This window comes from Tupaia chinensis, unplaced genomic scaffold (assembly GCF_000334495.1).
Source record: "Tupaia chinensis unplaced genomic scaffold, TupChi_1.0 Scaffold144262_1, whole genome shotgun sequence".
Classification (NCBI taxonomy): domain Eukaryota; kingdom Metazoa; phylum Chordata; class Mammalia; order Scandentia; family Tupaiidae; genus Tupaia; species Tupaia belangeri.
The window spans coordinates 3,386,544-3,397,113 of record NW_006204120.1 but is presented as its reverse complement, the minus strand read 5'-3'; the positions used below and the strand labels follow the sequence as shown (position 1 = coordinate 3,397,113).

The 10,570-nt window shown below is 43.8% G+C and overlaps 1 protein-coding gene across 1 annotated transcript in view; it reads right to left on the bottom strand.

The window, feature by feature from the left end:
• Positions 1–3,567: 3,567 nt before the first annotated feature.
• The window catches only part of LOC102468879 (C1GALT1-specific chaperone 1), a 78,805-nt gene continuing 71,802 nt past the window's right edge, over positions 3,568–10,570 (bottom strand). Inside the window, exon 9 of the transcript XR_003547522.1 lies at positions 3,568–3,811. The gene's annotated coding sequence lies outside the window, so the exon portion shown is untranslated. The remainder of the gene's footprint in view (positions 3,812–10,570) is intronic.

Genomic DNA, 10,570 nt, shown 5'->3' with positions numbered 1-10,570 from the left:
CCCACCTCCTCAGCCCCCATTGGCTACTGCCGGCATAAACCCCGCCCAGGACACGCCCTAGTCCCGGCTCGAAGGCTGCGGAGGCCGCATTGGACCCGCCGAGTCCAGCACTGGATCTTAAGTTCACGGAGACTGCGGAAGAAGCTGCCTGGGACTCGGTGACGCCCTCTGCGGCCTTGGATCTTGACTGCGCCCGCCGGGAAGGAAACTGGGAACGCGGCCATAGGAGTTGAGTTCTGTGTGTCCACGGGAGCCTCCCTAGTTGTTAGAGAACTTGAATTTACTTTTAACTCCAGCCTTTTATATGTGAAAATGCGCAAACCTACCGAAAAATTGAAGGAACCCTACTATGAACAGTATATCCCTTATCCAGATTTACCAACTGCTAACATTTTCCTTTTTCTAAAAAAAAGAATTTACTTAACTGTATTTATTATTATTATTCAGTTTGACCAGAGAGAGACAGAGGGAGAAAGAGATGAGATTTGACCAGAGAGAGACAGAGGGAGAAAGAGATAAGATTGAAAACAAATCACCAGGTCTGGGACTTGAACTGTGGTTGGTAATCTGTTACTTCAGCACCTTAACCACCGCCACCTGCGGGCCTCCATTTACGTTCTTTCTACTTGTATAGTTTTCTTCTCCCTGAGCCACTGGAAAGTTACAAACGATCTAGTTTCACCTTTTTTTTTTTTTTTTTTTTTTGGCTATAGGGCGCTTGCGCTGGCCAGACAGACAGAGACAGAGAGACAGAAAGCGAGAAATCAACCCCCAGGGGAGATAGTCATGCCGCAATCCCTTCTCCTCCATTCTCTTGGGATCTTGGGCACGCATGCACATGCACCCAGCGTGAGTTTTAAGCCACCGGGTCCAGGACGCAAACCGCGGTCAACTATGTGGGAGTCCAGCGACATAGCCATTACGCTAACTGCTGGTTCCCTAGTTTCACCTCTTAATGCCTCACCTTTATCACATACAAGAAATTTAATGCCATTTCAGTGAAATCACCCCACAGACTGTCCATATTTAAATGTCTTTTATTGGCCCCATATGTTGTACACACATAGGATCTGCTGAGGATTTACCCATTGCACTTGACTGCATGTCTCTACATAAACTCCTTCATAACTTTGGCATATCTCAAGTCTAGGTCAGTTGTCCTATAAACTATCGTGTTCTGGATTTATGAGATTGCTTCTTTAGATTAGATGTAGGCTAAACATTTTAGTGAGAAAAGTAGGAGGTGAAGATATGTATTTCCCATTGCCTCACATACAGAGGCATGGTTGATTTGACATCATTATCCATGATGTCAAAGTCCTTCCTGGTCAAAGCTGGCCTATATTTGGCCAGTGCAAATCTTTTCATGTAGCTTCTGTACCGTTTCATGTTTCCTATCAATCTTTGAGCACTTCCTTGCTTGGTGGCACAAGACCTATGAATTCTCAGTCTCTCTCTTTATATTGCACTTTGCATGAGGGGACTCAAAGGGTTCATCAAAGAATTTAAAGCATGAGTTCATTCTGGTGCAAAACCTATTTGAAATTCATGCCTAGTTTTCCGTGTATGTGTGTGTGTGTGTGTATAGAGCAATGAACAATATACCTTTTACCCAAACAGTAGCAGATAACATGGCCCCCACAACACCCACAGCACCTGGACATTGGACTACAGGAAAGAGAGGGCAGGTGAGAGAGAAGAGGAAGGTGAGAGGAGACTCAGGCAATGCACTTACAGGTCGGCAGCAGCTTCCACCTCCTCCAACTCAGGCTCAACTGCAAGATTGAGTATATATATATATATGTATATATATATATACATATATGTATATTTATATTTATATATATGGAGAGAGTACAGATATTTTATAATAAACATTTTATGTAATATATTTTTAAAGCTTATTTGATTTCTTTCATGTGTGAGAGACAGAAAGACAAGAGCCCTCAACTAGATCTCATGCCATGATCCTCTCCCAGCCTTTCTCTCCCAGCCAGGATCATGGGCATTGGCATATACAAGTCCACCTGGGAACCAAACCCTAATCTTCTCTATGGCTTCCAGCGTTGCACAACTACTGGGTCATTGCAGCTGGGCCATACCCACATGCATGCGTGACAGAAAAAGAATGAGAGAAAGAAAGCACCTCTTATGGGAAATGGTAATGCTGCGATTCCTTCTCCTCTGTCTCTCCCTCCTTTCAGGATTTTGGGAACTCCACACACAGATCTCTGTCATGTTTCTCAAGCCACTGGGTCTGGGACCTGAACCATGCAGTCAGCCATATGGGATCCAGCCACCTGAACCAGTACATCTCCTGCTGCCCCCCAGATGCGGTTTTTTGTTTGTTTTTTGTTTTTAAGATTTTTGCCAAAGGCCATGTGCACTAACCAGAAAGAGAGGGAAAGTAAGAAATTACCCCCCAGGAAAGATAGCCACAGAGCAATCCCTTCTCCATTCTCTCCTTGGAATTTTGGGTATGCACACCCAGGTACTTGGCATGTTTTTCAAGATGCCAGGTCTGGGACTCGAACCACAGAGTTTGCCATGTGGGATCCAGCACCTTCACCATTATACACCACTGCTAGCCCTGCCCCTAGATACATTTTTTAAATCATGGGTTTTACTATACTTCCAATTCAAAATCCAATACCATAGGGTTTATTCTAGCCTTTCGCTTTTCATATTTGTATCTTCCTTTATGGTGGAAAATCCTGGTTCCATCGGCATCACTATATTTACATGTGCATCCTGCCCTACAGTATCCCCAGAGGAGTAGAACCTTATATATAAGTACAACCACCAGCAACAAATCTTCTAATTTCAAGATTTCTTTGCAGTATTTTTTTCAATCTTTATAATATTTCTTTTCAAATGATGTTCAATTTTGTGTTACAAAATTACTTAAATTTACCCTTCAATATAATTATGTTATCAATTTAATATAGTGTTAGAGTTCTCATTTTTATTTATCAATTTTAGAGGCTTTCTTCAGCTTTTAAATTTATTTGTATTTATTGAGTTTATAAAGCATTCTCCCAGTTCAAAAATCAAAGTTTATGGAAGTTATACTCAGAGATGTCCTACTTCTATCCCTGTCTCCTGCACTCCATTCCCACTTACCCCCATCAGTAACTATCAATAATCTCCTATTAATAACTAACCATCATTAGTTTCTAGATCATTCTACCACTCTCCCCATTAAGTGTGTGTGTGTGTGTGTGTGTGTTCTATTTATCTGTTGCTTTATACCAAATTATTCCAAATTTAGCAGTTTAAAATGACAAACATTTGGAACTGGATAGTGGTGCAATGGTAAAGCATGATGTTCTGAGAGACTGACCCACAGGGAAAGATTCCAGGTTTGTGTCCAGAGACCTCCCTGAGTACAGTGAGCACAAACTTGTCATGATCTGGAGCTGACTGAGGATAGGAGCGGATCGCAGCATTAAGACCTTGTTGGGGGTGTCTCTCTCTTTCTCCTTCTTCCTCCCTCTCCTTCTCAAGAAAGAAATGGATACATTTTAAACAAACAAAAAACAAAACCAACTTTTATTACCTCACAGTTTCTGTAGGTCAGAAATGCAGGAACTGCCCCAGGTACCCACAAGACTGCAATCAGGGTGCCATCTGGGGCTGCAGTCATATTTGACTGCATCGTTTCAAAGCTCACTCAGCCTGGATGTTGGCAGCCTCAGCGGATCCTCTTTCAGGCTCACTCACGTGGCTGTTGGCAGGTTTCAGGTCTTCACTGGCTCTTGGCTGATGTATTAGTTTCCTGTGACTTCCGTAATTATCACAAACTGGATGACTTAAAAAAACAAACAAACAAACAAACAAACCAAGAGCTTTTTCTCTCACGGTTCTGAAGGCTTAGAAGTCTAAGAAGGCTTAGACGTCAAGATGTTCTGTCTGAAGTCTCTTGGGGACAACCTTTCCTTGCCTCTCTCCTAGCTTTTGGTAGTTGCTGACAATCCTTGGTGTTCCCTAGCTTGCAGCTCCAACCTTTGCCTCTGCCTTCACACGGTGTGCATTCTGTGAGTGTACCTCTGTGTCCAGATTTCCTTCTTCCAAGAACATCAGCCATTGAACTCAGGCCCACCCTGATCCAGAGTAACTTCACCTAACTAGATTGCTTCTACAAAGACCCTATTTCCAAATAAGGTACCAGGTGATCTAGGGCCTCCATATATTTTAGGGGAGAGATACAGTTCAACTCACAACAGCTGAAGAGAGTTTTCTGCATCATGGCCCTCTCCATAAAACTGACAATATAGCAGCTTGTTTCACCCTACAGAGAGAAAGATCTTCCAAAATAGATCACTATTGTGCTCTGATACAATAGTGTCATCCCCTACTTCTGCTGTATTTCTTTTCTTTTCTTTTTATTGCTAATAGTCTCACACATTTATGTGCATACATGTGAAAAGGAGAAAGCCCTCTCCAGTAGGATATGGTTATACCATAATCCTTTTTCCTTCATTTCTCCATCCCATCTGGATTTGGGGCTTGCATGCATGTAAATACACACCTAGCATGTTTTTCAAACCACCAAGGCTGGAATTTGAACCACAGCTGGCCATGTGACATCCAGCTTCCTATACGCAGCAGGTAACATCTGTGCTACCAGGCTAGCCCACTTCTGCTGTATTCTGTTGGCTAGAAGCAAGTCAATAAGTCCCTGCTACACACACACACACACACACACACACACACACACACCCCGATTCAAGGGGAAAGGACTAACTAAGGCCATGAATATCAGGAGGCTAGGGCCCTTGGGTGCCATTTTAGAGGCTGCCTACCATAACATACAACTTTCTTTTCTTTTTTTTTTTTTTTTTTTTTTTGGGGGGTTTTTTGTATTTTTTTTTTTTTGTTTTTGGAGAGGTTTTTGCTATAGGGTGCGTGCGCTCACCAGACAGACGGAGACAGAGAGACAGAAAGCGAGAAATCACCCCCCAGGGGGGATGGCCACACCACAGTCCCTTCTCCTTCACTCTTCTCTCAGGATCTTGGACACACATGCACATATACCCAGCGTGAGTTTTAAGCCACTGGGTCCGGGACTCAAACCATGGTCGACTACATGGGAATCCAGTGACATACCCATTATGCTAACTGCTGGTCCCAACATACAACTTTCTTACTTTGCCTTCTCTTACATAAAAGATACCACAGTTTATTCAACCTTGCTTTTTTCACTTAGCAAAATATAATGTATCCTGGAAATCACTGCAGGATTCCCAGAGGCCTTCCTCATCCTTTATTACTGCAGCGTGGTTCTCTGGATGGATCCCAGATTGTTCAGTCACCTCCCTGTGGTGAGATAGGCAGACAGAATTCCAAGACACCCCCTAATTTGGCCCTAGTGTGCAGATACTTGCCCCAGTTATCCAATCAAACACTAATGTAAGAAACGCTATGAAACGATTTTGCATTAATTAAGTTCTCAAATCATCTGACCCTGGGTCAGGGAGATTATCCAGTGGTCCTTACCTAATCACATGAGTCCTTTAAAAGAGTATTCTCTTGCTGATCACAGACGATGTCAGAGATTCAAATCACAAGAAGCATTTTGATGTATGTTGCTCTTAAGGTTGGAGGAGTTATGTGGCAAGGAATGCAGGTGGCCTCTGGGAGCAGAGAATGCCCCCCGGTTGACACCCAGGAAGGAAGCAGCAACATCAGTCTACCACTACAAAAGAACTAAATTCTTCACACGCTAAGAAAGGGCTAGGAAGCAGACATTCTCTTGGTTCTCTACTGGGCCCAGCCAACACTTTGATTTCAGTTTCATGGTATCCCAAGCACAGAATCCAGCATGCCACGCTATGTTTCTGATCTACAGACTGAAGCTAATAACTGGCTAATAGCTGAAGGTGATGCAGCAGTCAAACCTAATGTATATGACCTATGGGTTGTTCACACTATTTTGTCAAATGATGGTATGGTAGATAAACTTTTATATACATTGTTTTTATGGGAGGAGGTATAGTTTTAGGGTAAATTCCTAGAGGTGAGATTGCTGAGTCGACGAGTAACTGTGTATATAAACCTTGCATCTACTGTGCAAGGTGCTGCCCCAGAGCTCTTTCTATTCATTAGTTTACTGAAGCCACCAGAGTGTTCTTTCCACTTTCTAGATGAGAAACCAGATTTTGTGAAGTGCCTGACCTGTGCCAGAATCAGGCCCAGAGCCAGCTCTCCCTCATTCCCTTCTCCCGTTTCTCCAGCTCAGGCCCCAGGTTGGACTTAAACAATTCCTTTTTCTGTTCCCCAACTTGAACTCTGAGTTCCTGGATTTTGTTCACATGATGTTTTGAAATCAGTACAGTTTGGACTCATTTAAAGAATCACCTGAATCCTGGCCATAAAAACAAATATAATTGGGGCCAGCAGATAGCATAGTGGTTGGGGCCCTGGACTCCCCACATGGCTGACTGTGGTTTGAGTCCCAGACATGGAGGTTTGAAACTCATACCGGTGCGTGTATACACATGCTCAAAATCCCGAGAGGAGAATGGAGGAAAAGGGATTGCAGTGTGGCCATCTCCCCTTGGGAGGTGATTTCACGTTCTCTCTGGTGAGCACATATGCTCTATAGCAAAACAAAAACAAAAACAAAACTCTAAAAAAAAGAACAAATACAATCCTCAGCCTGTGAGAGAAAGTCATAGGAATTTCTTATTTTCTAGGGCAGGAAAATAAGTCCATGGCTTTATCCACCCCCTCCCCACCTCACACATTCTTTCCAAACTCTTGAACATGTGTCATGAGCATGCGAAGGTACTAGAGTGTCTTTCAATGGGCATCCAAACCCTACCACTACCTAAGCCTCAACAGCTTGTGCACATGCATATGTAACAGGAAAATATGGGAATGTCTGACCTTTCAACTTCAAAGGTCCCTTCAAACTGAACTTTTTAAAACTTTGTGGGGCCAGCCAGTGGTCGAGAGGTCAAAGCAGCTGTTGGATCCCACATGGCCATCTGTGTGGTTCGAGTCTGGACCTGGTGGCTTAAAAATACACTAGACGTGTGTGTGCATGCATGCCCAAAAATCCTGAAAGGCAAGTAGTGGAGAAGGGTTTGCGGCGTGGCCATCCTCCTGTGGATGTGCCCTACTGCAAAAACAAAACAAAACAAAAACCTTTGGAGTTACTACAAAATAGACAGTGGTATTTGTATTGCATGCTGTGAAATGCATATTGAATTTTCCGGCCCCCTGAAGTAACCTTGAGTCCTCCCAAAGTCCCTAGCTTGGAAACCACTTCTGTAGAGAATAATAACTTGGTTACAGGAGCATGACCAGATTAGAAACGAGAATAACATAAACAAAAATGGTAAATCCAAAAACATATTTACTAACTATTCAGTGCTAGTTTCTGCCAGACCCAGCTCATTTTCACCTATTTGTTGCCTTCAGTCTCCCACCGCCAATACCAGTTCAGCACGTATGATTTTTATCTGACTACAGTAAACACACCCAGATAGCCATATGGGTTCTACAAGCTGGTTCTTTGTTCCCATATGACTATCTGGTTCTCAATTAGACCACAACATTACTAGCTCTCTGGCCCTGGTTAATTAATGTCTCAGCTAATTAAAGTTCTCAGTGAGAAGTTGGAAACAATATCCTGTAGAAAGTTAAATGAGGTGAAGTATGCAATAACGCGTTTCGTGAAATGTAAGCACTGTAGAAATATCTTCCAAACCCATCTGGTCATGTCACTCATGAGCTTAAGATTCTTTCTCTCCAGTGTCCTCAGGATTAAGGGTAAGCCCTAAACTGCCAGACAAGGCTCTTGACCCTGGGGCCTTAGAGCTCTCCAGCCACAGGGATCCAGTTTCCCATTTTTCTCACCCTTTTACCTACCTCTCACCTACCTCTGCATTCTGAAGTCCGTCCACATGGACAGTTTTCAAGTAGCTGGGATTTTAGCCTCATCTTCATTTAGGCCTTTTATTAGCACACTGTGCCCGCCACTGTTTAGAACAGAAAAGGCCACGCAGCCATAAGCCAGTGCTAACTCCCTGAGATGGATATCAGCCCCCATAAGGAGCTGGGCAGTAGGAAACGTTCCTCACCCATGGTTTTCATCATCTTGACAGTTGCATTTTCACTGTATGGTGTTGATGAAAAGTAAATGATTTGGAATCAGTCAGATTTTTTTAATTGCCAGAGGACAGGTGTGTTCATCAAAGAAAAACAGAATGGAGAGGGAGACGATTCTTCCCAGTGAGGCATGGTCACACCACAATCCCTTCTCCATCTCGCCATCCTGTCAGGATTTGTAACCTGTGTGCTTTTTAAGCTGCCAGGGACAGGATTTGAACCAGAGTTGGCCACATGGAAACTGGCTTCTCTTAACCACTAGCCTATGTGGCTGGCCCTCAGCTAGAATTTAATACATGTTTGTGCAACACTGAACTACAGAAGTGATGCTGATACATTGTAATGTAGTCCTACCTCTTGTCAGGAGAGATTTTCTTGGTTATTCTGGTTGTGTGGTGCCATGCAAAATAAAAGGTCTTATTCAGACTACATTTAGGTGTAGTCTTACACGGCTGGTGGAGAGAGAAGGTTGTACATGACTGAGACATCTGGTCACCTTCCCTGTCCTTTGGAGCAGTATTGAGCTAAAGGTACTCTAACATGATCACCTGGATGGGCACATGTTCCCAGCTGATGTACTGGGAATGAGACAGTGAGATTTTTTTTTTTTTATCATTATATCATATAGCTGTTAATCTCCAGCAGGAGAATTGGCCCCCCAGGAGACAGCTGGAGATTTTTTTGGCTGTCATAATTGAGTGCTTGCTGCTGGCATCCACGGGGTAGGGACCAGGGATGCTACTAAACATCCAGCCATGCCCAGGACAGGCTTCTTCAACAAAGAATGATCAAAATGGCAATACTACCGGGGACTAGCAGGTGGTGTGGCGGTGAAGGTGCTGGACACTCCCACATGGCCAACCACGGTTCAAGTCCTAGACCTGGTGGCTTGTTTTCCCACTTTCTCTCCCTCTCTCTCTCTGTCTCACTCTGGTCAAATTAAAATAAATGAATGAATAATTTTTTTTAAATGGCAATACTACTGAAGCTTGAGAATTTCTGATTTATAGGAATGTTGCTTTTGGCAACATTTGCTCTTTCTTGGTTACAGGTGTTTTGTTGAGAACTGACCTTCTGTGTAGTGAGTAGTTGTATAAAACACTCACAGCTCCCCATAGGTGCCAATAACTCCTTTTCACCAATGCAACTTGGCACATGCTACCTTATACCTGCTGCACTCCCCTTGCTAATTTCTTGTCATCTTCAGGCTTCAGCGTGGATGTCATCTCCTCTCGAAGTCTCTTCTAATCCCTAAAACCTGGATGAAGTTGGTGCCCCGTCTGCATATCCATGCCGCGATCAGAACTGTTACCACGCTTCAGTCCAATCAGCAGTTTCTTTGTCAGTCTCCCCACCAGACAAGCTCCTTTGGGTACAGGCCAAGTCTTGCTCAGTACTGTAACCTAGTGCTTGTTGTAGCACCCAGCATGGTTGGCACCAGTAAATAGAAGCACTTGTGAAGAAGACATAATTTGGCAGGGAGATGGGGGCCGGGGTGGGGGTTTTTTTTTTTTTTTAAATGGTCTGTCCCTTCCCTGTTGATAACACCACAGTCATGAGCCCAGCTCAAAGTACACTGCTCCCATAAGTGTGTTCCAGTAGAGAAAACGCTAAGACCAAAAGTGCAGGGAACCCACATGAGGTCTGGTGAGCTGTACTTGGGAATGTGGGGGGCCAAAATATGCCCCTCTGTGATGGCTAATTTTAGGAGTCAACTGGACCAGATTAAGGAAAACCTAGAAACCTAGTAAAACATTTTTCTGGGTGTGTCCATGATTCCGGAGTGTGAGTCTGAGTGGACTAGGTGAGGAAGATCTGCTCTCAGTGAGGAAATCGTCACTCAATTGGTGGAGGACCCAGAGAGAATAAATATAGAAGGCCGGTTATTCTTTATTTTTCTTTCTTTCTTTCTTTTTTTATAGAATGAGAGAGTGGCTTTCTACTTCTGCCTTGGACATCAGAACTCAAGGCTTACCTGCCTTTGGATTTCAGGATTTAGACCAACCAGCTCACCCCATGCCCAGCCCAGCGTTCTCAGGCTTTCAACCTGAGTGATTACGCCATTGGTCTCCCTGCTTCTGAGGCCTTTGGACTTGACTGAGCCATGCCACTGACATCACAGGGTCTCCGGCTTCCAGATGGTGTTCTGTGGGGCTTTTCAGCTGTCATAACCACGGGAGCCAATTCTATCAATAAATCCTCTCTTGGTTCTGTTTCTCTAAAGAAGCTTGACGGTTATACGTCCCAAAATATACTTCTCTGGCATATTTTGAGATGTCTCTAAAGGAGCTACAGATACAAAATTAACTTTAAAAGCAATAACCAAAAAAGCTGGTGGTGTCAAAGTGGTGCAAGCAGGAGGGCACCACTGCATGGTGTCTGAAGCCACATAGGAGACCTGGGTTCCTTTCCAGCCCAACCTAAACAGGCTAGTTGGGAGGCTGGGGTACAA